This window comes from Gopherus flavomarginatus, chromosome 23, assembly GCF_025201925.1.
Source record: "Gopherus flavomarginatus isolate rGopFla2 chromosome 23, rGopFla2.mat.asm, whole genome shotgun sequence".
NCBI lineage: Eukaryota > Metazoa > Chordata > Testudines > Testudinidae > Gopherus > Gopherus flavomarginatus.
Window position 1 is genome coordinate 12,629,092 of NC_066639.1, and position 27,637 is coordinate 12,656,728.

Here is a 27,637-nt window from a genome sequence, read left to right on the forward strand (position 1 = left end):
ACCCTCCTAAGACCCCCAAAACCCCTCCAGCCTAGATGCAGGTATCTGTGCCCAGCATGAACCCCCTAAGGTCCCTAGGACCCCTCTTGCCTGGATGAATGTATCTGTGCCCCTTACAAACCCCTAAGCCCCCCCCAGGATCCCTATAGACCGGACGTAGATATCTGTGCACCCTCACGAACCCACTGATCCTCCCAGCGACCCCTACAGCATGGAAGTAGGTATCTGTACCCCAAAATGCCCCAAAGCAACCCCAGGACCCCTACAGCCTCGATATAAGTATCTGTGCCCCCGCACAACTCCCTAATACCCCCAGAACTCCTCCAGCCTGGACGTAGATATTTGTGACTTCCAGGAACCCCCAAAGCCCTCCCCAGGACTTCTCCAGTCCCTACATAGGTATCACCAGCCTTCTAAGACCCATAGGGCCCCCATCAGCCTGGTTATAGCTATGTGTACGCCACACAAACCCCCTAAGCTCCCCAGGGCCCCCTCCAACCGGTACGTAGGTATCTGCGCAACCACAAACCCTTAAGTCCCCCAGGGACCCCTCCAGACCATACGTAGGTTTCTGTGACCCTTACCAACTCCTTAAACCCCCAGGGACCACTACAGCCTGGACGTATGTATCTATGCTCACCACAACCCCCTAAGCCATCCAGGGACCTCTCCAGCCCTGACGTAGATATTTGTGCCCCTCATGAAGCCCCTAATGCCCACCAGAATGTCTCCAGCCTGGACGTAGCTATCTGTGCCCCCCACGACCCCTAAGCCCCCCAGGTATCTCTACAGCCTCTACATAGGCGTGATGCTCTGTGCATTACCCTGCGTGGCCACATGGAATCACTGTTGCTCCATCCAGGAAATGCTCTGTGCATTTCCCTGCATGGCCACACAGTGTCACTGTTGCTCCATGCAGGAAATGTTCTGGGCATTAACCAGTGTGGCCACACGGTGCTGTGATGGAGTAGGGACTGTCTGTGTGGGGGATGGGAGAGCAGGGGGTGACTTTAGGACCGGATACGTGCTCAGCCTGTAACCTGAGCTAGGCGGGGGGAGGGGTCAGCACCTTTGCCCGGGAAGCTGGACACAGGAAATGGCCAGCTGGAGGGAGTTGGGTTAGTTCAGTTTCGGTTTTGGTCTGGGTGGTTGGAATTCAGGGATTCCCAAACTGGGAACTAAGTTTCCTGAACCCCTAGAAGGACTTGATTGTGGGGTCCTGCTTGTGCCTCCAAGCTCTGCTGTATCCTTCGCTCCTGTTGTCCAATAAACCTTCTGTTTTACTGGCTGGCTGAGAGCCACTGTGAGTCCCAGGAAGAGGGGTGCAGGACCGGACTCCCCCACACTCCGTGACAGACCCTAAGCCCCTCCGAGACCCCTGCAGCCTGGACGTAGGTATCTGTGCCTCCCGCCAAATACCTAAGACACTCAGAGATCCCTCCAGCCTGAACTTAGGTATCTGTGGCCCCACAAACCCCCTAAGCCCCCGAGGGACCTATACAGCCAGAACATTGGTGTCTTTACCCCATATAGACTCCATAAGCCCCTTGCGACACTCCAGTGTGCACGTAGGTATATGTGCCCCTCAGAAACCCTCTAAGCCCCCAGGAACCCCTACAGCCTGGACATAGGTATTTCCACTCCCACAACCCCCCTAACCCCCCCTCCCGGGACATCTACAATCTGGACGTAGATATCTGTGCCCCTCACAAAACCTCTAACCCCCCCTGGGAACGATACAGCCTGGACATACGTATCTGTGCCCACTCGAACCCCTAAAACCCACTGGTACCCCTACAGCCTGGACATAGGTGTCTTTGGCCCCCACAAATCCCCTAAGACTCCCAGGATGCCTCCAGCCTGGACGTAGGTATCTTTGCCCCCCACTAACCCCCTAAGCCCCCCTGGTAACCCTACAGCCTGGATATAGGAATATGTGCCCTCCACGAACCCTCTAAGCCCCCATGGGACCCCTAGAGCATGGAGATTGGTATCTGTGTCCTCCCCAAACTCTCTAAGCCCCCCAGGGACCGCTATGGCCTGGACATAGGGTATCTGTGCACCCCAAGGCCCCTAAGATCCCCCGGACCTCTGCAGCCTGGCTGTAGGTGTGACGGTGCTGCCTGCGGGAGCCAGCTCAGCTCACTCAATCAGAGTGAATTGCAAACAAAACAGGGCAGACAAATCCCAAACGCTGCTGGTTATTTCGATATTTAGATTTACCAAGCCAGCACAAAACAGCTTCTGTAGTATCTCACTGGTTACTTAGAAGTTTAAACCACGCAGTTCCCTTAAAGTACCCAGCCTCAGGCCTCCGTCCAGACACACCTGTTAGATATGATGATGATTCCTGAAAATCTTACTTCATCATATAAAAGAAAAGATACTTCCGATCCCAAAGGATCAGCCACATAACCAGGTTCAATTATAACTTAGATTTTACCTAAAATACATGCTATAGCCAATTCTTATTAACTAAGCTAAAATTTATTAGAAAAGAAAAGAGAGAGAGTGAGTGTTGGTTAAAAGATTAATAGACATATAGACTTGAATTCAATTTTTGAGGTTCAGATACAAAGTAGAGATGAGCTTGTAGTTGCCAAAAGTCCTTTTAGAAATAGTCCATAGATTATAATCCAATGTCCATATTCAGGGTGGCTCCAGTCAATGACTGGGGATCTCAATCCTTGTGGCTTAAGGTTTCCCCCTCTTGAAACCCAAAGCAGATCTGAGATGAAGAAGGATCGTGTCCCAGGTTCTTAAACATTTCCAGCAGCCTTTCAGCCTGAGGCCATGTCTACATCTAAAGTTTTGCAGCGCTGGTTGTTACAGCTGTATTAGTACAGCTGTATAGGGCCAGCGCTGCAGAGTGGCCACACTTACAGCAACCAGCGCTGCAAGTGGTGTTAGATGTGGCCACACTGCAGCGCTGTTGGGCGGCTTCAAGGGGGGTTCCGGGAACGCGAGAGCAAACCGGGAAAGGAGACCCGCTTCGCCGCGGTTTGCTCTCGCGTTCCCGGAGCCACCCAGCAAACCGCAGGGAAGGAGACCTGCTTGCTCTGGGCTCTGGGAACGAGAGAGCAAACCGGGAAAGGAGACCCGCTTCGCCGCGGTTTGCTCTCTCGTTCCCGGAGCCACCCAGCAAACCGCAGGGAAGGAGACCTGCTTGCTCGGGGCTCCGGGAACGAGAGAGCAAACCGGGAAAGGAGACCCGCTTCGCCGCGGTTTGCTCTCGCGTTCCCGGAGCCACCCAGCAAACCGCAGGGAAGGAGACCTGCTTGCTCTGGGCTCTGGGAACGAGAGAGCAAACCGGGAAAGGAGACCCGCTTCGCCGCGGTTTGCTCTCTCGTTCCCGGAGCCACCCAGCAAACCGCAGGGAAGGAGACCTGCTTGCTCGGGGCTCCGGGAACGAGAGAGCAAACCGGGAAAGGAGACCCGCTTCGCCGCGGTTTGCTCTCGCGTTCCCGGAGCCACCCAGCAAACCGCAGGGAAGGAGACCTGCTTGCTCTGGGCTCTGGGAACGAGAGAGCAAACCGGGAAAGGAGACCCGCTTCGCCACGGTTTGCTCTCTCGTTCCCGGAGCCACCCAGCAAACCGCAGGGAAGGAGACCTGCTTGCTCGGGGCTCCGGGAACGAGAGAGCAAACCGGGAAAGGAGACCCGCTTCGCCGCGGTTTGCTCTCGCGTTCCTGGAGCCACCCAGCAAACCGCAGGGAAGGAGACCTGCTTGCTCTGGGCTCCGGGAACGAGAGAGCAAACCGGGAAAGGAGACCCGCTTGATTACCAGAGGCTTCCTCCTTCCACGGAGGTCAAGAAAAGCGCTGGTAAGTGTCTACATTGGATTACCAGCGCTGGATCACCAGCGCTGGATCCTCTACACCCGAGACAAAACGGGAGTACGGCCAGCGCTGCAAACAGGGAGTTGCAGCGCTGGTGGTGCCCTGCAGATGTGTACACCTTCAAAGTTGCAGCGCTGTAACTCCCTCACCAGCGCTGCAACTTTCTGATGTAGACAAGCCCTGAGAAAACAATAGGCTTAACTCTTCTTCCAAACATCCTGGCAATTAGTACATCCATCAAACAGTTCAGATACAGATTACCACAACCTTCAAAGAGACACAGACAATAATACTATTTCACTCAAGTATCATCATAAATGTTAATATTCTTTTTTTGCTCTTTGAATTAAAACTATAGCAATAGACAAGACTTGTTTGCTGACATCACAAGACCTGAGCAAACACCTCCCCTTCTACCTCTAACACTGCAGACTTGCATTTCAAAGCTCTGTTCATTTACATATCTTGTTAACCAGTTTTTAAGGTTCACCCACGGGTCAGGTCAGTCGGAGAGGTGAGTTAATTAACTCTTTCTGGCCCTGTCACCTTTCAATGAGATATTAGATTATACTTATAATGTCACAGTCACGGTGAGTTGACTGCTGCAGCTCCCCGTAGACTCTGCCTGCGCCTCTCACCGAGCTGGAGTAGAGCAGGCGAGGGGAGAGCACTCAATGTATTGCATCTACACTTGACGCGATATATCAACCCCCGCTGGATCGATCGCTGCCCACCGATTCGGCAGGTGGTATAGACATACCCCGAGTATCTGGTGATCGGAGCTGGACCCCCGAGGGGGACACATTGAAGGAACTCAGGGGTTAAGGTGCCTCTATTGTCAACTGTCAGGGCTGCTGTGGCTCAGAGGAGGGTGCTTGACTGCCTGGCAGGCTTAGGCGCCACAAGCCTTGGAGGTGGGAGAAGTGAAGCGGCCATGGCGTGCTCGGGGTGCTTGTGCTCAGAGCAGGGGTGAGCTCGGGCGAGGGGGGTGCCGCAGGGCAGAGCAGGAGAGTTGCCACAAGAGGGGAGCCTCAGGGTGGAGGGGGGAGCTGCCACGGGTGGGGCGCCTCAGGGCAGAGGTGCGGGGGGGAAGGGTGCAAGGTGGAAGTTTCGCCTAGGGCATGAAACTTCCTTGCACCGGCCCTGCCCCAAGCCCTGCCTGCAGCCAGCCCTGCACCCCCTGCCCTGCCCTGCCGGCAGTCAGCCTCTGTCTCCAGCCAGCCCTGCACCTTCTGCTTTGCCTGCACCAGCCGCATCCTCCCTGCCCTGTCTCCAGCCAACCCCTGATGCACCCCCCTGCCTGAAGCCAGCCAGCCCCGCAGCCCTTGCCCTGCCTGAAGCCAGACCCTACCTCCAGCCAACCCCACATACTGCACTTCCCAGGGCAGTAACCCTGCACATCTGCTTCAATGAGGGGGGCAGGGAGCAGCTGGGACCCACACATGTGCACATCCTAGGGTGACCAGACAGCAAGTGTGAAAAACCGGGACGGCGTGGGGGGTAATAGGATCCTAGATAAGAAAAAGGCCCCAAAATTCGGACTGTTCCTATAAAATTGGGACATCTGGTCACCATAGCACACCCCCAGGACTCCTGAGTTCCATTGCTGGGTTTCCTATTGGTTCCTCTGCTGGTTGTTTTCCTTTGCCTGGGGACTTTGGGCAAGTTGCTCCCCACTCTCGGGCTCTGTCCCCAGCAGTCAAATGGGGATTTCATACTTTCCCGCTATTGGAAAGTGCTGGGAGAATCCCCCAGCAAAAGCTGCTCTGACAGTGCTAAGCAGCATCTGACCAATCAAGGTCGGAGCTCACTGCCCAGGAGGAGTGCTTGGCTCTGGGGTTTCACTTCAGCCCAGTGCAGAGAGAGAGCCCTAACCATGGAGTTTGGCTCAAGAAGACCAAGTCTCCAATTTGTTAAGGGTGTTTTGAATTTCAACCCTGTGCTCCAAAGTGCTTGGTGTCAGTTGTAAACTTTAGGAGCATGCTCTCCACTCCATTTTCCAAATCATTCATGAAAATATAGAATAGTACCTGACACCGGACTGATCCCTGCCAGACCCACTAGATTCACCCTCCCCGTTGGGCAGCTAAACATGGAGAAGGGCTCCTGGAGTCTTGGCTTTCAACCAGCTCTGCACCCACATTACACTGATTGCAGCTGGACTACATTTCCCTCGTTTGCTTCTGAGAATGTCCTACGGGACTGTGTCAAAAGCCTTAGTAACACCAAGCTAGATCCCATCTATTGTTTACTCACCTCTACCAGGCCCAGAACCCTGCCAAAGAAGGAAAGAGGATTGGTTTGGAATGATTTGTTCTTGACAATTCCACGCTCACTAGTCATAAGAACCAAATCATCCTGTAGGTGCTGCTGACAAACTGAGTGTTTAAGAATGTATTGCAGGATCTCTCCAGCTATGGCAGTCAGGCTAGCTAGTCTGTAAGTCCCAGAGGTCTTTTTGTTCCCCTTTGAAAGATAGGTCCTGTCTTGTTCATGGATGGGAAGATGTTCTTTTTTAGGGGTCTCAGACAAGAACTGGGGCACAACACCTGGTTTGTTAAGGCCACAAAAACGGAGGCAGGAACCTCTTCTCTGCTGCTGGCAAAGAACCACAGGTACCTAAAAGATAGGGACTCACATCTTTGAATGGACTTCAAAAAGGCAGTGGTTAATAAGTTTGGCCCCGACCATTTCTTGTTTCCACAGACTAGACATTTTAGCAAACTTTAGAATTCCTTGGTGCTAAACACTGTGAAACTCCCCTTTCTCCTTCACAGAGGGCTTTAACGCCCCTTATCTCACTTGGGCTCTAAACTGCCCATAGTTCGAGAACTGTTCTTGTTCCGATTGGACAGATGGGAGAAGGGAAGTGACCTACCCAAGGCCTACACAACAAGGCGATGGCAGAGCCAGAAAGAGAAGCAACCAGTTCTGACTCCTGTTCTAACAGATGAAAACACCCCAGAGCCCAGGAATCGAGATGGTGGGAAAATTTCATTCAAACCGTTTCTGTCCGAAAATCCCATTTAGACTAAACCAGTTTGTTTCTCAAAATCATAACAAGTGGGATGAAAGATCTTTGCAAAAATATTTTGTTGCAAAACAAAAGCATCTCCTCTTTGTCAGAGTGTGTTAAATTGTCTCCTCGCACACAAAGAGGAGACACTTACATCTCAACCATTAGATAAGATGCTTCAATCTGAGCTAAGTCGTTGCTACTATTAACAATTTCAAAATAAAAAAATACAAATAAAATAGACTATTTCAGCTAATCTATTATGTCATAATCTGCTGAGTAAACATGATGGGAAACTTCATATTATACACTACTTCTAGTGACACTCCCAAATGGATCCGCATCCTTCACCCACCATGAGGTAGGTAAGAGCGGATCATTATTATCCCTACTTGAAAGAGGGAGAAGCTAAGGCTGAGAAAGGAGAATTGACTTGTCTTAGGTCACACAGCCCGTCAGAGGCAGTGTTGGGAATAGGACCCAAGAGCCCTGATTTTCAAACAAACCATCGGATCTTGAATTTCAGACATTGAATGACCTGAATACTGTGCTCTCAGATGAGCTCCAGACCAACAACAGTGACAGTAATTATTCAGCAAGTATTTGAGGAGAACTGCAATGTTAGAGGGAATCATCAACTGCTCAGAGACAATTAATGCAGAGAAGCAGCAAAATTAATCAAAGATAGAACTGGTTCTGACTTATTTACTTGATCTTAAAAGAGAACAACAAGGACCTGAGTCTCCTCCCTGTCAATAACCCCCTGCTCAACCAATCAGGGTAGAGACTGAGGATGGGAGGCTGAGGGTTCTCACCAGAGAGCCCAAAGGATGGCCCAGGTCACCGGTGGGGATCACTGCCCGAGCACTATTTCAGTCCCACATTTTTGGGTGGACCTTCCATACTGGGAGCTGCAGAGGACTTCCCTGCAACACACACACACACACCTCCGTCCTGTTGTTGGGAAGGAACAGGAGAAAGGACAAAAGAAGCAAGAGAAGAGGAGGGAGGGATGGAGGAAGAGGTGAAACAAAAAGGACAAACCCTAATGTCCCCAGCGATTCTAAGGGACAAAATCCCAGGTGCGCAATAAAATTCTGCCTCCTTAAGCTCGTGTTTTCCATGCCTAGAATTCACTTGTCACCAGATAGATCAGACTGAACAGGTTTCAAACCTCCAGGAGGCTCTTACCTTCTAAACAGGGACGGCTGTTTTCTAGTAAAATCACTACAAGGGAAGGAGGAAACTCGAAAGAGGTTCCTCCTGGCGCTCACGTCCATGACCCCAAATAATCTCTCAGTCCTCAAAGAGAGACCTGGAGAAGGAAACGTGCTGAAGCAAAGCCACAGAGGTCTCTGAGGTTTCCCTGGCCCCTCGCCCCTGTCCTGCCTGGCTGATGTCAGCATCTCTCTGTGAGGTCACCACCTCCCCACCACCTTTGACCAATAGTCTGAGGTCCTGCAAAAGGCCTTTGTGATGTCACTGCCACACCCCTCCCTTGCTGGGCTAATGTCCTGCCCCTGGCCTGGACCTTTGGAGGTTTGAACTACTCCCTGTGGATCACCCTACTCAAGGAGCGTTCGTTCTAGGCAGCAAGCCGGCTAGACAGGAAAACATCAGACGCTGCTCCCAATGCTACACTCAGTTTTTCAGAAATTAGTCGACTTCATGGTCAGAAGAAACCATTAGAGCGTCTAACCTGCATATCACAGGCCTCCTGTATGACATAACAGCTACTTTGGGGGCAAACACATTCCAGAAAGGCATCTAGTCTTCATTAAATGACATCAGGAGATGGTGAATCCACCACTTTCCTTGGTAGCTTGCTCCTGTGGTGAATCATCCTGCTGTTGACTATTGTGCCTCAGTTGTAATATGAATTTGTCTCTTTTCACTTTCCAGCCATTGGGTCTTGTTATGCCTTTCTCTGCTCCATTCAAGAGCCCGTAAATACCCAATCTTTTCTCTCCATTAAGGCACTTCAACATTTCAATGAAATCACCTTTCAATCTTCTTTTGATAAGCTAAACAGGTTGAGCTCTTTCAATAGCTCACTGGAAGGCATTTTTCTCCAGCCCTCAGAACATTTGGTGGCTCTTTGCTGCCCTAGCTCCAATTTCACAACATCTTTTTCAAATGAGGACACCAGAACTGGAGGCAGTATAAAGGTTGTATAAAGGTAAAATTAAATAGGTTGCAGAGGAGTTTTTTTTAATTTCGGCTTTTGTTGCTAAAATTTTTGTCTCTCTGCGGTGAGAAAAAACACTCCCCGAATGCCAAAATTTGAGCCATGAAAAGCGGCAGTGTGAACAGCGCTTCATAGGTGGAGCTGTGCTCCCGGTGATGAAGCTCCTGCCCCTCATTGGAGGTAGTTTGGCTTTGTTGCCGGGGAAGCTCTCTCCCAGCAATAAGGACGGCCACACAGCGCACCTTACAATGGCATGGTTAGAGTGGCACAGCTGCACCGTGGTAAGGTGCGCGGTGTAGACACAGCCTCAGAGCTGGGGAAAGCCGACAGGCGCTGAGGAGCACAGGGTTCAGACAGAGACATCCGTTAGGAGAGGAACTATTCACAGGGATTCTCTATAGCCTAGTAAGGTGGAGAGGATGGAAGATGATAATGTACAGGTAGGTTCTGATGAGAAACAGTGAAATGAAAGAGTCTCCCTCAATTACATCATGTAATAGCAGACAGCTAAAATGGGACACATTTTAGAAGTGCTTAAATACAAACGCTAAACGTCTAAGTACTAAGACTGGTGAATTTGAGTGCCTGGTATTGAGTGACGATATTGATAGAATAGGCATCACAGAAACCCTTGCACCCCCTCCTGCACCCACATGGGGAGACTGACCTGTGTGCATGGAGCAGCTGGCATTGCTGCCCCCCACTCCTCCCTGGAACGCTGCTCATCTGGGCACCCCTAGGGGCTGTGGGGGCAAGAAGTGAGATCATCCGAGCTCCCTGCATCCAGGTCACTTTCCTCAGCCGGGCTGCATAGCGGGAGGGCAGAGAGCAGCAGCTTCTGATGCTCCCCTCACAGCACAGCCCAAGTGGGAAAAGTGACCAGGACGCATGGAGCACATAGGGTTGCTCCTTACTCCCCTCAAACCTCTATGGACCCATGGAGGAGCATTGGGGCAGGGGAGAGCAGTGAGCACCTTTGCACTGCCACACGGTGCCCTTTGACCCCTGGAGCCCTGGGCGGCTATTGGGGGGCACCACCCCTAAGGCCAGCCAGGCTCCCCAGAACGAGCAGCAGAAAACACAGAGACTGGCCACACACTGAGCAGTGGTAGCCTGGGCGGCTCGTAATGGAGGCTCAGGGGGGAGGGGTGTCATAACATTTTTTCCCAGATTTGGACCTTAGCGTCCAAAATATGGGTGTTAGCATGAAAACCTCCAAGCTTAGTTACCAGCTTGGATCTGGTAAAGCTGCCACCAGCCAGGGATTTATACAGTGCCTGGCTCACTGTGGTCTCCCCAAAACCTTCCCCGGGGGACCCCCAGACTCAGATGCCTTGAGTCTCACAACAAAGGGGAATAAACCATTTCCCTTCCCCCTCCTCCCCTCCAGGTGTTCCCTCCCTGGGTTCCTGGAGAGATATACAGAAGCAAGCTCCGTGAATCTAAACAGAGGGACTCCCCCTCCCTGTTTCCAATCCTGGAAATAGAAGTACCAAGATAGCTAATCTCTCTTCCCCCTTACCCAGAGGGTATGCAAAGTCAGGCTAGTAAATCTAACACAACAAGATTTTCCCCCTGACTTCTTCCTCCCACCAATTCCCTGGTGAGCTGCAGACTCAATTCCCTGGAGTCCCCACTAAAGAAAAAATCCAACAGGTCTTAAAAAGAAAGTTTTATGTAAAAAGAAAGAAAAGGACATAAAAATGGTCTCTGTGTGTTAAGGTGACAAATACAGGGTTATTTGCTTAAAAGAAAAAAATGAATAAACAGCCTTATCCAAAAAGAATACAATTTAAACATTCCAGCAACTACACACATGTAAATACAAAAAAAAAACAATATAAACTTATTGTCTTATTATCTTTGTACTTACAACTTGGAAACAGAAGATTAGAAAGGCAGGAGATAGAAAAATCACTCTCATAGCCGAGACGCCACAGACACAAGACAAAGAACAGAGAAATCACACACGAACTTCCCTCCACCCAGATTTGAAAAAGTCTTGTTTCCTGATTGGTCCTCTGGTCAGGTGTTTTAGGTTACTGGTGTTACCCCTTTATAGGTAAAAGAACATTAACCCTTAGCTATCTGTTTATGACAAGGGGGCTCAGCCTCCCCAAACCTTGCACTGCCAAGGGGACAGTGGGGCCCATGATCAGGGGCCCTGGCCAAGTTAGGTCCCCCTGGAAAAGTCTCCCCTATGTCAGCCCCAGGGCTGGAGGAGCTCCCACTCCCTGCTACAGCCTGGGGGCTGCAGCAGGGGCACAGAGCTTCTCTGGTCTCAGGGCCACAGCGGGGCAGGGGTAAAGGAGTGATAGGGTGGGGCTGGTGGGGGAAGGGGTGGAACAGAAGTGACAGTGGATGGGGACATGGGTGGAAGGGGGTAGAGCCACAGACAGAAGGTAGGGGCATGGTTCTGGTGCTGGGGCCCCCACACTTGTTCTCCCTTTCCCGGGGGTTTGGCATCACTAGCCCCGGCTCAGCGAGTAGGGTTCAGTGGTCCCCATAATGTGGGGTGCGACTCCTAGGGGGACACAGAGGAACATTCATGGGGGCACCTCAGGACCTGAGCCAGCCCACATAGAGGGCAGGGAGGGAGCACCACTCTGCCACAGCTCTTCCCCAACCCCACCCTCAGCCTGAGACTCTGGCTCCCAGCCCGGCGTCGACCCCTTTACCCCTGTCCGCACCCCTCTCCCCAGCAAGCAACAGCCCCACTCCTCCCAGCCCCGGTTCTTGACCGTGGCTTCCGAGGGGCCACAGCCATGGCTAAGAGGGCACAATGTGAAATGTTTGGGGACCACTGGTTTAGGGTGACATCCTCAATAACTTCTCTGCAGTCCAATAAAAGCTATTCCTCACTCAGCTACCCCTCCATCAGGACGGACTAGGTATGTTCTGCTGCCCTTCACTCATACAGGAAGGAGAATAACATTTCATTCCACTCAATCCTAAAGTGATTTGTAACCCAAGACCATCCCAAACTGGTCATTTTGGGGAAGCGGCCCCATCATGCTGCATAGCTAGGCAGAGTAGGTGTGTCTATGCAAACACGGTCTGTTCCTGAAGTCTTTCCCCAGCTCCTCACTAGGTGAGAGAGGGAAGCTCATTCAGACCCTGCTTACGCTTAGTATTTAAAAACTCCTTAGTGTCCCTATCTCTGCCGGCCTTAGATTTCTCCTCCTGTCCGTTTTTTGACAGCTCAGATGAGGTGACCGAGTGGTTAAGGTGATGGACTGCTACCTCATTATGCTCTGCCTGCATGGGTTCAAATCCCATTCTCATCAGAGGCATTTAGTCTTTACCCTCCTTTATAGACAACCATCTCCCCCTTTGGTACAATAACAGATCAAACAATGTTGCTTGTGTTACCCAAAATTGGGTCAGTTAGTAAGCTTAGAGAGGACTAATAATGCCCCTCCCCCCCCAGAGTTTGGCAGAAAGCAGCACATTTATTAGCTTGATAGCTAAGCTCAAAAGAAGGGATGGGGGAGGGTGTCACACTCATACTCACGCTCCCAGGACAGGCCTGGCAGTGGAGATGTCAGGATCCTTTAAGGTAAGTGTCCCACAGCGCAGCGATGGACGGTGCGATGAAGATCAGTCTCCCTGAGGTGCAATAGAATGTAACACAGCGAACCACTGGCCAGATGGGCCGGGTGAAGGGCATTCACTGGAGGTACAAAGGAGAGTGGGAAAGCCACTTCACAGGCATTCAAAGAGGGAAAGGACACAAGCTGGGGGAGTTTAACAGACCTTTTGAGCATACAGGTTATACAGAGCATACAGATCACTGCTGCTCCTACAACATGATAAGTTCTCAAGCAGCATGTTTCTTACTTTGCCCATCTGTCAATTTTGATGATTATTGATGGAAATATTTTGCCATTGGGTTGTGTGTTTACACAGAAATTGACATTTACTAACAAATACACAATTCTTCCAAGCCTGCCTAGTCTGCAGTTGATGGGTTTAGAGGGACACATTCACTCTTCCAGGTCCCCATTCCAGGCCTGTGCTCTCCAGGTTGTCAACTTCCCGCACTGCTGGGATCCTTCCCTCATCTCCCCCCAAACCACTGCCCCACCCCCACTTCTGGGGTCCCCTCCCTACACTGTCTAACTCCACTGCTGGCAGGATCCCTTCCTGTTCCTTTCATTTCCTGCCTCCACTCTGGGCAAAAGCTCTGCACTCTTCCCACACCAGAAGTTGAACCCAGGCCACCTGGGTGAAAACCAGGAATCCTGACCACTAGCCCATATGGGACTATTGTTGCATCTGACGAAGTGGGTATTCACCCACGACAGCTCATGCTCCAATACGTCTGTTAGTCTATAAGGTGCCACCAGATTCTTGGCTGCTATTATTACTACAACTCAGGCCTTGGCTACACTGGAGAGTTACAGTGCAGGTGGTGGCTTTACAGCGCTGTAACTTACTCCCCGTCCACACTGGCAAGGCACATGCAGCGCTGTATCTCCCTGGCTACAGCGCTGGATGTACTCCACCTCGACGAGAGGAATAAAGAGAACAGAGCTGGTGATGCAGCGCTGGCGTGCCAGTGTAAACAGTGATTAATCTTACTACGCTGTCACTGACCTCCGGAACCTTCCCATAATGCTTTTAAGTAGAGATAACGCTCTTTGTTTTGGTGTGATGCCTCTGTTTGTTTTGTTGTGAGCTCAAGGCTCCCGGAGCTGCTTATCTAAAAACCAAACACAGTTACTGTTTGCAGTGAATGAGCAGAGGCAGGGGGATCCCTTTGGAACACCCACAGCTGGTGTTTGCTTGAGGAGAGAAGCAGCCGGGTGGGCACGGGGGGGGGGGTCTGTTTTGGATCAGCGGCTTATCTGGTCTGTGAGGAAAAAAACAAAGGCGGCTATTTGCATTTAGTGAATGAGAGAGGGGTGGGGGAGGAGGCTTGAACTTGCCAGGCAGGGAGCTGACACAGTGTCAGCTCCAAAAATCCACTCGCTCTGTCTCCCCCACGCTCCTTGTCACACTCCACTCCACCCTCCTCTTTTGAAAAGCACATTGCAGCCACTTGAATGCTGGGATAGCTGCCCATAATGCACCACTCCCAACAGCGCTGCAAATGTGGCCATGACAGAGTGCTGGTAGCTGTCAGTGTGTCCACACTGCAGCGCTTTCCCTAAACAGCTGTAGGAAGACAGCTTTAACTCCCAGCGCTGTACAGCTGCAAGTGTAGCCAAACCCTCTCTAAGCCGACCCCTTATGAGAACAGCAGGCACTAGCATGACTAGATGTCCCGATTTTGGGGTCTTTTTCTTATATAGGTGCCTATTAACCCCACCCCCATCCCAATTTTTCACATTTGCTGTCGGATCACCCTAGCAGGGGTTGCACACAGGGCTGCATTAACCTTCAGGTGCTGAGGTTTCCCTCTCTCCATTCCCAGAGCCTGTGATCAGGAAACAGACATCAAGGCTCCCAGGTGCTGCACAGACCATGACTGAGATCAGACCCCATATTATGCAAGGTGCTGTACAAACCCTGGGCAACACTGAGACACCCAGGAGGTTCCCCTCAATTTCCCTGAGCCTCTGCTGCCCAACTTCTTCTGAATCCCTCTGGCTCATCCCCCCCCCGCCCACAAAAAACCCACCTTTCCAAACAGTCCTTCTTTCCTTGCCCCCTGATTCTGGTTTCACACCCTGGGACCATCTCCTCTCTTTGTCTCTCCCCCTCCAGGTGAAGCAGAGATGGAGGCAACTTCAGCCACTGGAGTCAGCCTCAGCGAGCACTGCAGCCGGCCCCGGGGGAGGGGGGGTGTTTGCAGACACAGGAAGGGAGCAGGGGGTGCTGGGAAGAAGGCGGCAGGAGAACAAAGCTCAGAGACCCAACATGGGGAAATTCCAGGGGGCGGGGCTCTGACACATCCCAGGTGGGCAGCTCCTGGGGGCGGGGCTCTGGCTCAGCTCGGGGGCGGGGCAGCTCCTCGGGGCGTGGCTCCAGCACAGAGCAGGGGCGGAGCAGCTCCTGGGGGCGGGGCTCTGGCACAGCCCGGAGGCGGGAAAGCTCCTGGGGGCGGGGCTCTGGCTCAGCTCAGGGGCGGGGCAGCTCCTGGGGGCGGGGCTCTGACACAACCCAGGAGCGGGCAGCTCCTGGGGGCGGGCTCTGGCTCAGCTCAGGGGCGGGGCAGCTCCTGGGGGCGGGGCTCTGGCTCAGCTCAGGGGCGGGGCAGCTCCTGGGGGCGGGGCTCTGGCACATTATGACGCGGAGCCCGGGCTGAACAGCTGCTTCCTGGTTCTCCACGTGCTGCCAGCAGCGCTGGAGCTGCCCGAGCCGGAGCGGAGCCGCTGTTCTCAGCTGCAGCCAGGATCTGCCCCCGGCCCCGCTGGGATCCAGGTGGGGACAGAGACTGGGGCCCGGGGGTTCCCCTTGGTGTGGCTGGCGGGGGCGCGAGGGGAGAAGCCGGAGCTGCAGGCGGGGGAAGGGCGGTGGGACATTGTGACCCGGAGCCCCCGGGGAATGACAGGCGCTGGGGGGCGGGAAAGTGATTCTGCCCCAGGGAGCCTGGGAGAAGCCTTGGAGGCGCCTCGGCCCCAGTGGAGCTGCAGGAGGATCCGCCCGCCCCGCTGGGATGGGGGGGCCGGGGCCCGGCCGTCGTGTGGGGGGGAGGGGCGGACCCCGGGCCCGGCGGGGGGGGGCGGTGTATTAAATCACTCCCCATAGCAATGTGCTACTCCCGGGCACTGCGCATGCCCAGTAACAGCCGCTGAAGCCACTGCCCTTCCCCCTGCCCGGACCAGCCGTAACGATCCGCCGGGCGCTGGGGGCGGGGCTGGAGCGGGGCGGGGGAGTAACAGGGAGCGTGGGAGGGGCGGGCGCAGAGCAGGAAATTGATGGGCGGGGGAGTGGGGTCAGGCAGCTGGAGGCAGGGTTCGTGGGGCGCTAAAGGGCACAATCCGAGCTGGGGGGAGGAGCAGGAGTTGAGCTCAGGGGGAGGCGCTGGCAGAGCCCCCCCCTTTGGTGTGAGGGCGGAGGTGTCGAGGGGGGCGGAGAAGCCGGAGTTGCAGGGGGGGGGAAGTCACTGGGGGGGTAGATCTGTCTCTGTGCAGCCAGGACATTCCTGGGGTGGGAGGGAGGTGAGTTAATTGGATCCTGTCCTTGTTTTTGCCACTTCCTCCCACACACACATTCTCTGAAGATTTCCCCTTTTCTCTCTCATTATCACACGTGGCTATAAAATCCAGGGAGATTCTCCTCCCCCCGCCCCCCAATGATCAGCTCTCTAATTGCCTCTGATTTTCCCTTTTCTCTCCATACTTCTCAAATGTCAATTTAAAATCTCTCCAATGGGGGGTGGATTTTCCCACCCATTTTATCTGCAGCGATTTGTCCTTGTTTGGGTGGGAAATTGTTGCCCTGGGTCATTCCCCAGAACATGGCTCCCACTGGAGTGGGATGGGATGAGGTTCCCATTCTCTGCCTATGAGTCTATAAACCGTGCGGGCCCTGACCCCAGCTCCAGGGGTTGGGCTCCTGGAACTGGTGTTGGGGCCCCCAGGGGTTAGGCCCCTGGAGCTATGGTTCGGGCGCTCAGGGGTTGGGTCCCTGGACCTGGGGTCGAGGGCCCCAGGGGTTGGGCCCCTGGAGCTGGTGTTGGGGCAACCGGGGGTTAGGCCCTTGGAGCTGGTGTTGGGGCCCCCAGGGGTTGGGATCCTGGAGCTGGTGTTGGGGCCCCCAGGGGTTAGGCCCCTGGAGCTATGGTTCGGGCGCTCAGAGGTTGGGCCCTTGGAGCTGGGGATTGGGCCCACGGGGGTTAGGCCCCTGGAGCTATGGTTCGGGCGCTCAGCGGTTGGGCCCCTGGATCTGGCGTTGGGGCCCCCAGGGGTTGGGCCCCTGGAGCTGGGGTTGGGGCCCCCGGGGGTTAGGACCCTGGAGCTATGGTTCGGGCAATCAGGGGCTGGGCCCTTGGAGCTGGGGTCGAGGGCCCCAGGGGTTGTGCCCCTGGAGCTGGTGTTGGGGCCCCCAGGGGTTGGGCTCCTGCAGCTGGTGTTGGGGCCCCCAGGGTTTGGGCCCCTGGAGCTGTGGTTGGGAGCCCTGGGGGTTAGGCCCCTGGAGCTATGGTTCGGGCACTCAGGGGTTGGGCTCCTGGAGCTGGGGTTGGGGCCCACAGGGGTTATTCCCCTGGAGCTATGGTTCGGGCGCTCAGGGGTTGGTCCCCTGGAGCTGGTGTTGGGGCCCCCAGGGGTTGTTCCCCTGGAGCTGGGGTTGGGGCCCCCGGGGGTTAGGCCCCTGGAGCTATGGTTCGGGCGCTCAGGGTTTGGGCCCCTGGATCTGGAGTCGACGACCCCAGGGGTTGGACCCCTGGAGCTGGTGTTCGGGCCCCCAGGGGTTAGGCCTCTGGAGCAATGGTTCGGGCGCTCAGGGGTTGGTCTGCTGGAGCTGGTGTTGCGGCCCCAGGGGTTGGGCCCCTGGAGATGGTGTTCGGGCCCCCAAGGGTTGTGCTCCTGGAGCTGGTGTTGGTGCCCGAATGGGTTGGGATCCTGGAGCTGGTGTTGGGGCCCTCAGGGATTAGGCCCCTGGAGCTATGGTTCGGGCGCTCAGAGGTTGGGCCTTTGGTGCTGGGGTTGAGGGCCCCAGGGGTTGGGCCCCTGGAGCTGGTGTTGGGGCCCCCAGGCGTTGGGCCCCTGGAGCTGTGGTTGGGGCCCCCGGGGGTTAGGCCACTGGAGCAATGGTTCGGGCGCTCGGGTTGGGCCCCTGGAGCTGGTTTTGGAGACCCCAGGGGTTGGGCCCCTGGAGCTGGTGTTGGGGCCCCCAGGAGTTAGGCCCGGGGGCTATGATTCGGGCGCTCAGGGGTTGGGCTCCTGGAGCCGGGGTTGTGGCCCCGGGGGTTAGGCCCCTGGAGCTACGGTTCGAGCGCATAGGGGTTGGACCCCTGGAGCTGGTTGTGGGGGCCCCAGGAGTTAGGCCCCTGGAGCTATGGTTCAGGCGTTCAGGATTTGGGCTCCTGGAGCTGGGGTCTAGGGCCCCAGGGATTGGGCCCCTGGAGCTGGTGTTTGGGCCCCCAGGGGTTGGACCTCTGCAGCTGGTGTTGGGGCCGCCAGGGGTTAGTCCCCTGGAGCTATGGTTCGGGCGCTCAGAGGTTGGGCCCCTGGAGCTAGTGTTGCAGCCCCCAGGGGTTGGACCCCTGGAGCTGGTGTTGGGGCCCCCAGGGGTTAAGCCCCAGGAGCTATAGTTCGGGTGCTCAGGGGTTGGGCCCCTGGAACTGGAGTTGGGGCCCTCGGAGTTAGGCCCCTGGAGCTATGGTTCGGGCGCTCAGGGGTTGGGCCCATGGAGCTGGGGTTGGGGCACCCAGGGGTTAGGCCCCAGGAGCTATAGTTCGGGTGCTCAGGGGTTGGGCCCCTGGAACTGGGGTTGGGGCCCTCGGGGTTAGGTCCCTGGAGCTATGGTTCGGGCGCTCTGGGGTTGGGCCCCTGGAGCTGGTGTTGGCGCCCCCAGGGGTTGGGCCTCTGGAGCTGGTGTTGGGGCACCCAGGGGTTAGGCCCCTGGAGCTATGGTTCGGGCGCTCGGGGGTTGGGCTCCTGGAGCTGGTGTTGGGGCCCCCAGGGGTTAGGCCTCTGGAGCTATGGTTCGGGCGCTCAGGGGTTGGGCCTTTGGAGGTGAGGTCGAGGGCCCCAGGGGTTGGGCCCCTGGAGCTGGTGTTGGGGCCCCCAGGGGTTGGGCCCCTGGAGCTGTGGTTGGGGCCCCCGGGGGTTAGGCCCCTGGAGCAATGGTTCGGGCGCTAAGGGGTTGTGCCCGTGAAGCTGGTGTTGGGGCCCCCAGGGGTTGGGCCCCTGGAGCTGGTGTTGGGGCCCCCAGGGGTTGGTCCCCTGGAGCTGGGGTTGGGGCCCCCGGGGGTTAGGCCCCTGGAGCTATGGTTTGGGCGCTCAGGGGTTGGGCTAATGGAGCTGCGGTTGGGGCCCCCGGGGGTTAGGCCCCTGGAGCTATGGTTCGGGCGCTCAGGGGTTGGGCTCCTGGAGCTGTTGTTGGGTCCTCCAGGGGTTGGGCCCCTGGAGCTGGTGTTGGGGCGAACAGGGGTTAGGCCCCTGGAGCTATGGTTCGGGCGCTCAGGGGTTCGGACCCTGGAGCTATGGTTCTGGCGCTCAGGGGTTGGGCCCCTGGAGCTGGTGTTGGGTCCCCCAGGGGTTAGGCCCCTGGAGGTACTGTTCGGGCGCTCAGGGGTTGGTCCCCTGAAGCTGGTGTTGGGGCACCCAGGGGTTGGTCCCCTGGAGCTGGTGTTGGGGCCCCCAGGGGTTAGGCTCCTGGAGCTATGGTTCGGGTGCTCAGAGGTTAGGCCCCTGGAGCTGGGGTTGGGGCCCCCAGGGGTTGGGCCCCTGGAGCTGGGTTTGGGGCCCACAGGGGTTAGGCCCCTGGAGCTATGGTTCGGGCATTCAAGGGTTGGGCCCCTGGAGCTGGCGTTGGGTATCCCAGCGGTTGGTCCCCTGGAGCTCGGGTTGGGGCCCCAAGGGTTTAGGCCCCTGCAGCTATAGTACGGGCGCTCAGGGGTTGGGCCCCTGGAGCTGGGGTTGGGGCACCCAGGGGTTGGACCCCTGAAGCTGGGGTTGGGGCCCCCGGGGGTTAGGCCCCTGGAGCTATGGTTCGGGCGCTCAGGGGTTGGGCCCCTGGAGCTGTTGTTGGGGCCCCCAGGGGTTAGGCCGCTGGAGCTATGGTTCAGGCGCTCAGGGGTTGGGCCCCTGGAGATGGTGTTCGGGCCCCCAGGGGTTGGGCCCCTGGAGCTGGTGTTGGGGCCCCCAGGGGTTAGGCCCCTGGAGCTATGGTTCGGGCGCTCAGGGGTTGTGCCCGTGAAGCTGGTGTTGGGGCCCCCAGGATGTGGGCCCCTGGAGCTGGTGTTGGGGCCCCCAGGGGTTAGGCCCCTGGAGCTATGGTTCGGGCGCTCGGGTTGGACACCTGGAGCTGGTTTTGGGGACCCCAGTGGTTGCGTCCCTGGAGCTGGTGTTGGGGCCCCCAGGAGTTAGGCCCCTGGGGCTATGGTTCAGGCGCTCAGGGGTTGGGCTCCTGGAGCTGGGGTTGGGGCCCCTGGGGGTTAGGCCCCTGGAGCTATGGTTCGGGCGCTCAGTGGTTGGGCTCTTGGAGCTGGGGTTGGGGCCTCCAGGGGTTAGGCCCCTGGAGCTGTTGTTGGGGCACCCAGGGGTTAGGCCCCTGGAGCTATGTTTCGGGCGCTGGGGGGTTGAGCTCCTGGAGCTGATGTTGGGGCCCCCAGGGGTTAGGCCTCTGGAGCTATGGTTCGGGCGCTCAGGGGTTGGGCCTTTGGAGGTGAGGTCGAGGGCCCCAGGGGTTGGGCCCCTGGATCTGTGGTTGGGGCCCCCGGGGGTTAGGCCCCTGGAGCAATGGTTCGGGCGCTCAGGGGTTGTGCCCGTGAAGCTGGTGTTGGGGCCCCCAGGATGTGGGCCCCTGGAGATGGTTTTGGGGCCCCCAGGGATTGAGACCCTGGAGATGGTGTTGGGGCCCCAAGGGGTTGGGCTCCTGGAGCTGGTTTTGGGACCCCCAGGGGTGAGGCCCCTGGAGCTATGGTTCGGGCGCTCAGGGTTTGGGCCCCTGGAGCTGGGGTCGAGGGCCCCAGGGGTTGGGCCCCTGGAGCTGGTGTTGGAGTGCACAGGGGTTGGGCCCCTGGAGCTGGTGTTGGGGCCCCCGGGGGTTAGGCCAATGGAGCTATGGTTCGGACGCTCAGGGGTTGGGCCCCTGGAGCTGGTGTTGGGGCCCCCAGGGGTTGGGCCCCTGGAGCTGGTGTTGGGGTACCCAGGGGTTAGGGCCCTGGAGCTATGGTTCGGGCGCTCAGGGGTTTGACCCTTGAATCTGGCCTTGGGGCCCCCAGGGGTTAGGCCCCTGGAGCTATCGTTCGGGCGCTCAGGGGTTGGGCCCCTGGAGCTGGTGTTGTGGCCCCCAGGGGCCGGGCTTGTGGAGCTGGTGTTGGTGCCCCCACGGGTTAGGCCCCTAGAGCTATGGTTCGGGTGCTCAGGGGTTGGGCTCTTGGAGCTGGGGTTTGGTCCCCCGGGGGTTAGGCCCCTGGAGCTATGGTTCGGGCGCTCAGGGGTTGGGCCCTTGGAGCTGGGGTTGGGGCCCCCAGGGGTTAGGACCCTGGAGCTAAGGTTCGGGCGCTCAGGGATTGGGCCCCTGGAGCTGGTGTTGGGGCCCCCAGGGAATGAGCTCCAGGAGTTGGGGTTGTGGCCCCAAGGGGTTGGGCTCCTGGAGCTGGTGTGTGGCCCCCGGGGGTTAGGCCCCTGGAGCTATGGTTCGGGCGCTCAGCGGTTGGGCCCCTGGAGCTGGGGTCGAGGGCCCCAGGGGTTGGGCCTCTGGAGCTGGTGTTGGAGCGCACATGGGTTGGGCCCCTGGACCTGGTGATGGGGCCCCCTGTGGTTAGGCCCCTGGAGCTATGGTTCGGGCGCTCAGTGGTTGGGCCCCGGGAGCTGGTGTTGGGGCCCACAGGGGTTAGGCCCCTGGAACTGGTGTTGGGGCCCCCAGGGGTTGGGCCCCTGGAGCTGGGTTTGGGCCCCCCGGGGATTAGGCCCCTGGAGCAATGGTTCGGGTGCTCAGGGGCTAGGCCCTTGGAGCTGGGGTCGAGGGCCCCAGGGGTTTGGTTAATGGAGCTGGGGTTGCGGCCCCCGGGTTTTAGGCACCTGGAGCTATGGTTCGGGCGCTCAGGGGTTAGACGAAAGGAGCTGGTGTTGGGGCCCCCAAGGGTTAGGCCCCTGGAGCTATGGTTCGGGCACTCAGGGGTTGGGCCCCTGGAGCTGGTGTTGGGCCCCCCAGGGGTTGGGCGCCTGGAGCTGATGTTGGGCCCCCAGGGGTTGGGTCTCTGGAGCTAGTGTTGGGGCCCCCAGAGAATGAGCTCCAGGAGTTGGGGTTGTGGCCCCGGGGGTTAGGCCCCTGGAGCTATGATTCGGGCGCTTAGGGGTTGAGCCCTTGGAGCTGGTTGTGGGGCCCCCAGGGGTTAGGCCCCTGGAACTATGGTTCGGGCGCTTAGGGGTTGGGCCCCTGGAGCTGGGTTCGAGGGCCCCAGGGATTGGGCCAGTGGAGCTGGTGTTCGGGCCCCCAGGGTTTGGCCCTCTGCAGCTGGTGTTGGGGCCCCCAGGGGTTAGGACCCTGGAGCTATGCTTCGGGCGCTCAGGGGTTGGGCCCCTGGAGCTATGGTTCGGGCGCTCAGGGGTTGGGCCCCTGGAGCTGGTGTTGCAGCCCCCAGGGGTTGGGCCCCTGGAGCTGGTGTTGGGTCCCCCAGGGCTTAGGCCCCTGGAGCTATGGTTCGTGCGCTCAGGGCTTGGGCCCCTGGAGCTTCGGTCGAGGACCCCAGGGGTTGGGCCCCTGGAGCTGGTGTTCGGGTCTCCAGGCGTTAGGCCCCTGGAGCTATGGTTCGGGCGCTCAGGGGTTGGTCCGCTGGAGCTGGTGTTGGGTCCCCCAGGGGTTGGGCCCCTGGAGATGGTATTTGGGCCCCCAGGGGTTGTGCTCCTGGAGCTGGTGTTGGGGTTCCAAAGGGTTGGGCACCTGGAGCTGGTGTTGGGGTCCCCAGTGTTTAGGCCCCTGGAGCTATGGTTCAGGCGCTCAGGGGTTGGGCACTTGGAGCTGAGGTTTGGGCCAACAGGGGTTAGGCCCCTGGAGCTATGGTTCGGGCACTCAGGGGTTGGGCACTTGGAGCTGAGGTTTGGGCCAACAGGGGTTGGGCCCCTGGAGCTATGGTTCGTTCGCTAAGGGGTTGAGCCCCTGGAGCTGGTGTTGGGGCCCCCAGGGGTTATGCCCCTGAAGCTGGTTTTGAGGCCCCCAGGGATTGGGCCTCTGGAGCTGGGGTTTGGGCCCCTGGGGTTTAGGCCTCTGGAGCTATGGTTCGGGCGCTCAGGGGTTGGGCACTTGGAGCTGAGGTTTGGGCCAACAGGGGTTAGGCCCCTGGAGCTATGGTTCGGGCACTCAGGGGTTGGGCCGCTGGAGCTGGGGTTGGCGCCCCCAGGGGTTAGGCCCCTGGAGCTATTGTTCGGGCGCTCAGGGGTTGGGCCCTTGTAGCTGGGGTCGAGGGCCCCAGGGGTTGGGCTAATGGAGCTGTGGTTGGGGCCCCCGGGGATTAGGCCCCTTGAGCTATGGTTCGGGCGCTCAGCGGTTCGGCCCCTGGAGCTATGGTTCGGGCGCTCAGGGGTTGAGCCCCTGGAGCTGGTGTTTGGGCCCCCAGGGGTTACGCCCCTGGAGGTATTGTTCGGGTGCTCAGGGGTTGGGACCCTAGAGGTGGTGTTTGGGCCCCCAGGGTTTAGGCGACTGGAGCTGTGGTTCGGGCGCTCAGGGGTTGGACCCCTGGAGCTGGGGTCGAGGGCCCCAGGGGTTGGACTCCTGAAGCTGCGGTTGGGGCCCCCGGGGGTTAGGCCTCTGGAGCTATGGTTCGGGCGCTCAGGGGTTGGGCCCCTGGAGCTGGGGTCGAGGGCCCCAGGGGTTGGTCCACTGCAGCTGGGGTTGGCGCCCCCGAGGGTTAGGCCCCTGGAGCTATAGTTCGGGCGCTCAGGGGTTGGGCCCTTGGAGCTGGGGTCGAGGGCCCCAGGGGTTGGGCTAATGGAACTGGGGTTGGGGCCCCCAGGGATTAGGCCCCTGGAGCTATGGTTCGGGCCTTGAGGGGTTGGACCCTTGGAGCTGGGGTGGGGCCCCCAGGGGTTAGACCCGTGGAGGTATTCTTCGGGCGCTCAGGGGTTGGGCCCCTAGAGCTGGTGTTGGGGTCCCCAGGGTTTAGGCCCCTGGAGCTATGGTTCGGGTGATCAATGGTTGAGCCCCTCGAGCTGGTGTTGGGGCCCTCAGGGGTTGGGCCCCTGGAGCTGGTGTTGGGGCCCCCAGGAGTTAGGCCACTGGAGCTATGGTTCGAGCGCTCAGGGTTTGGGCCCTTGGAGCTGGGGTTGGGGTACCCGGGGGTTATGCACCTGGACCTATGGTTTGGGCGCTCAGGGGTTTGGCCCCTGGAGCTGGTGTTGGGCCCCCAGGGGTTGGATCCCCGGAGATCGTGTTGGGGCCCCAGAGGTTGGGCCCCTGGAGCTATGGTTCATGCGCTCAGGGGTTGGGCCCCTTTAACTGGGGTCGAGGGCTCCAGGGGTTTGGCCCCTGGAGCTGGTGTTCGGGCCCCCAGGGGTTAGGCCCCTGGAGCTATGGTTCAGGCGCTCAGGCGTTGGGCCCCTGGAGCTGGTTTTGGGGCCCCCAAGGGTTAGGCCCCTGGAGCTATGGTTCGGGCGCTCAGGGTTTGGGCCCCTGGAGCTGCTGTTGAGGCCCCCAGGGGTTAGGGCCATCGACTTATGGTTCGGGCGTTCAGGGGTTGGGCCTCTGGAGCTATGGTTCGGGCGCTCAGGGGTTGGGCCCCTGGAGATGGTGTTGGGGGCCCCCAGGGTTTCGGCCCCTGGACCTGGTGTTGGGGCCCCCAGGGGTTCGGCCCCTGGAGCTGGGGTTGGGGCCCCCATGGGTTAGGCCCTTGGAGCTATGGATCGGGCGCTCAGGGGTTGGGCCCTTGGAGCTGCGGTTGGGGCCCCCAGGGGTTAGGCCGCTGGAGCTATGGTTCGGGCACTCAGGGGTTTGGCCCCTGGAGCTGGTGTTGGGGCCCCCAGGGGTTGGGCCCCTAGAACTGGTGTTGGGCCCCCAGGGGTTGGGTCCCTGGAGCTGGTGTTGGGGCCCCCAGGGTTTAGGCCCCTGTAACTATGGTTCGGGCGGTCAGGGGTTGGGCCCCTGGAACTGGTGTTGGGCCCCCAGGAGTTGGGCCCCTGGAGCTGGTGTTGCGGCCCCCACGGGTTAGGCCCCTGGAGGTATTGTTCGGGCGCTCAGGGGTTGGGCCCCTGGAGCTGGGGTTTGGGCCCACGGGGGTTAGGCCCCTGGAGCTATGGTTCGGTCGCTCATGGTTTTGGCCCCTGGAGCTGGGGTTGGGGCCCTCGGGGTTAGGTCCCTGGAGCTATGGTTTGGGCGCTCAGGGGTTGGGCCCCTGGAGATGGTCTTGGGGCCCCCAGGGGTTAGGCCCCTGGAGCTATGGTTCGGTCGCTCAGTGGTTGGGCCCTTGGAGCTGGGGTTAGAGCCCCCGGGGGTTAGGCCCCTGCAGGTATGGGTCGGGGGCTCAGGGTTTGGGCCTCTGGAGCTGGGGTCGAGGGCCCCAGGGGTTGGGCCCCTGGAGCTGGGGTTCGGACGCTCACGGGTTGGGCCCCTGGAGCTGGAGTTGGGGCACCCAGGGGTTGGGCCCCTGGAGCTGGGGTTGGGACCCCCAGGGGTGAGGCCCCTGGAGCTATGGTTCGGGCGCTCAGGGGTTGGGCCCCTGGAGCTGGTGTTGAGGCCCCCAGGGATTGGGCCCCTGGATCTGGTGTTGGGGCCCCAGGGGTTAGGCCCCTGGAGCTATGGTTCGGGCGCTGAGGGGTTGGATCCCTGGAGCTATGGTTCGGGCGCTCAGTGGTTGGGCCCGTGGAGCTGGTTTTGGGGCCCCAGGGTTTGGGCCCCTGGAGCTGCTGTTGGGGCCTCCAGGGGTTAAGCCCCTTGAGCTTTGGTTCGAGCGCTCAGGGGTTGGGCCTTTGGAACTGGGGTTGTGGTTCCCAGGGGTTGGGCCCTTGTAGCTGATGTTGGAGCCCCCAGGGGTTGGGCTCCTGGAGCTGGTGTTGAGGCCCCCAAGGGTTGGGCCCCTGGAGCTGGCGTTGGGACCTCTGGGGGTTAGGCCCGTGGAGCTGTGGTTCGGGCGCTTAGGGGTTGGGCTCTTGGAGCTGGGGTTGGGACGCCCAGGGGTTAGGCCCCTGGAGCTATGGTTCGGGCACTCAAGGGTTGGGCCCCTAGAGCTGGTGTTGGGTCCCCCAGGGGTTAGTCCCCTGAAGCTGGGGTTGGGGCCCCCAGGGGTTACGCCCCTTGAGCTATGGTTCGGGCGCTCAGGGGTTCGGCCCCTGGAGCTATGGTTCTGGCGCTCAGGGGTTGGGCCCCTGGAGCTGGTGTTGGGGCCCCCGGGGGTTAGGCCCCTGGAGCTATCGTTCGGGCGCTCAGGGTTTCGGTCCCTGGAGCTGGTGTTGGGGCCCCACTGGTTAGGCCCCTGGAGGTATTGTTTGGGCGCTCAGGGGTTGGGTCCCTGGAGCTGGGGTTGGGGCCCCAGGGGTTAGGACCCTGGAGCTAGGGTTCGGGCGCTCAGGGATTGGGCCCCTGGAGCTGGTGTTGGGGCCCCCAGGGGATGAGCTCCAGGAGTTGGGGTTGTGGCCCCAAGGGGTTGGGCTCCTGGAGCTGCTGTGTGGCCCCCGGGGGTTAGACCCCTGGAGCTATGGTTCGGGCGCTCAGCGGTTGGGCCCCTGGAGCTGGGGTCGAGGGCCCCAGGGGTTGGGCCTCTGGAGCTGGTTTTGGAGCGCACATGGGTTGGGCCCCTGGACCTGGTGATGGGGCCCCCTGTGGTTAGGCCCCTGGAGCTATGGTTCGGGCGCTCAGTGGTTGGGCCCCGGGAGCTGGTGTTGGGGCCCACAGGGGTTAGGCCCCTGGAACTGGTGTTGGGGCCCCCAGGGGTTGGGCCCCTGGAGCTGGGTTTGGGCCCCCCGGGGATTAGGCCCCTGGAGCTATGGTTCGGGCGCTCAGGGGCTAGGCCCTTGGAGCTGGGGTCGAGGGCCCCAGGGGTTTGGTTAATGGAGCTCGGTTGCGGCCCCCGGGTTTTAGGCACCTGGAGCTATGGTTCGGGGGCTCAGGGGTTAGATCAAAGGAGCTGGTGTTGGGGCCCCCAAGGGTTAGGCCCCTGGAGCTATGGTTCGGGCACTCAGGGGTTGGGCCCCTGGAGCTGGTGTTGGGCCCCCCAGGGGTTGGGCGCCTGGAGCTGATGTTGGGCCCCCAGGGGTTGGGTCTCTGGAGCTAGTGTTGAGGCCCCCAGGGGTTGGGCCCCTGGAGCTATGGTTCGGGCGCTCAGGGGTTGGGCCCCTGGAGCTGGGGTCGAGGGCCCCAGGGGTTGGGCCCCTGGAGCTGGTGTTGAGGCCCCCAGGGAATGAGCTCCAGGAGTTGGGGTTGTGGCCCCGGGGGTTAGGCCCCTGGAGCTATGATTCGGGCGCTTAGGGGTTGGGCCCTTGGAGCTGGTTGTGGGGCCCCCAGGGGTTAGGCCCCTGGAGCTATGGTTCGGGCGCTTAGGGGTTGGGCCCCTGGAGCTGGGTTCGAGGGCCCCAGGGATTGGGCCACTGGAGCTGGTGTTCGGGCCCCCAGGGTTTGGACCTCTGCAGCTGGTGTTGGGACCCCCAGGGGTTAGGACCCTGGAGCTATGCTTCGGGCGCTCAGGGGTTGGGCCCCTGGAGCTATGGTTCGGGCGCTCAGGGGTTGGGCCCCTGGAGCTGGTGTTGCAGCCCCCAGGGGTTGGGCCCCTGGAGCTGGTGTTGGGTCCCCCAGGGCTTAGGCCCCTGGAGCTATGGTTCGGGCGCTCAGGGCTTGGGCCCCTGGAGCTTCGGTCGAGGACCCTAGGGGTTGGGCCCCTGGAGCTGGTGTTCGGGTCTCCAGGCGTTAGGCCCCTGGAGCTATGGTTCGGGGGCTCAGGGGTTGGTCCGCTGGAGCTGGTGTAGGGTCCCCCAGGGGTTGGGCCCCTGGAGATGGTATTTGGGCCCCCAGGGGTTGTGCTCCTGGAGCTGGTGTTGGGGTTCCAAAG

General features: G+C 59.1%; 1 protein-coding gene and 1 long non-coding RNA gene across 14 annotated transcripts in view; one reads left to right on the plus strand and one right to left on the minus strand.

Moving 5' to 3' along the window:
* LOC127039351 (zinc finger protein OZF-like) overlaps positions 1 to 27,637 on the plus strand; it is a 1,232,974-nt gene that overhangs the window by 897,007 nt on the left and 308,330 nt on the right. The window lies entirely within an intron of this gene.
* On the minus strand, positions 2,788 to 4,025 carry LOC127039504 (uncharacterized). Of its 3 annotated transcripts, XR_007771071.1 has the most exons (4): positions 3,611 to 4,025; positions 3,387 to 3,498; positions 3,163 to 3,274; positions 2,788 to 3,050 (listed from the first exon to the last, which is right to left on the minus strand). It is a non-coding gene; the product is annotated as an uncharacterized LOC127039504 (long non-coding RNA). The 3 variants fall into 3 exon arrangements; XR_007771073.1 differs by lacking the exon at positions 3,387 to 3,498; XR_007771072.1 differs by lacking the exon at positions 3,163 to 3,274.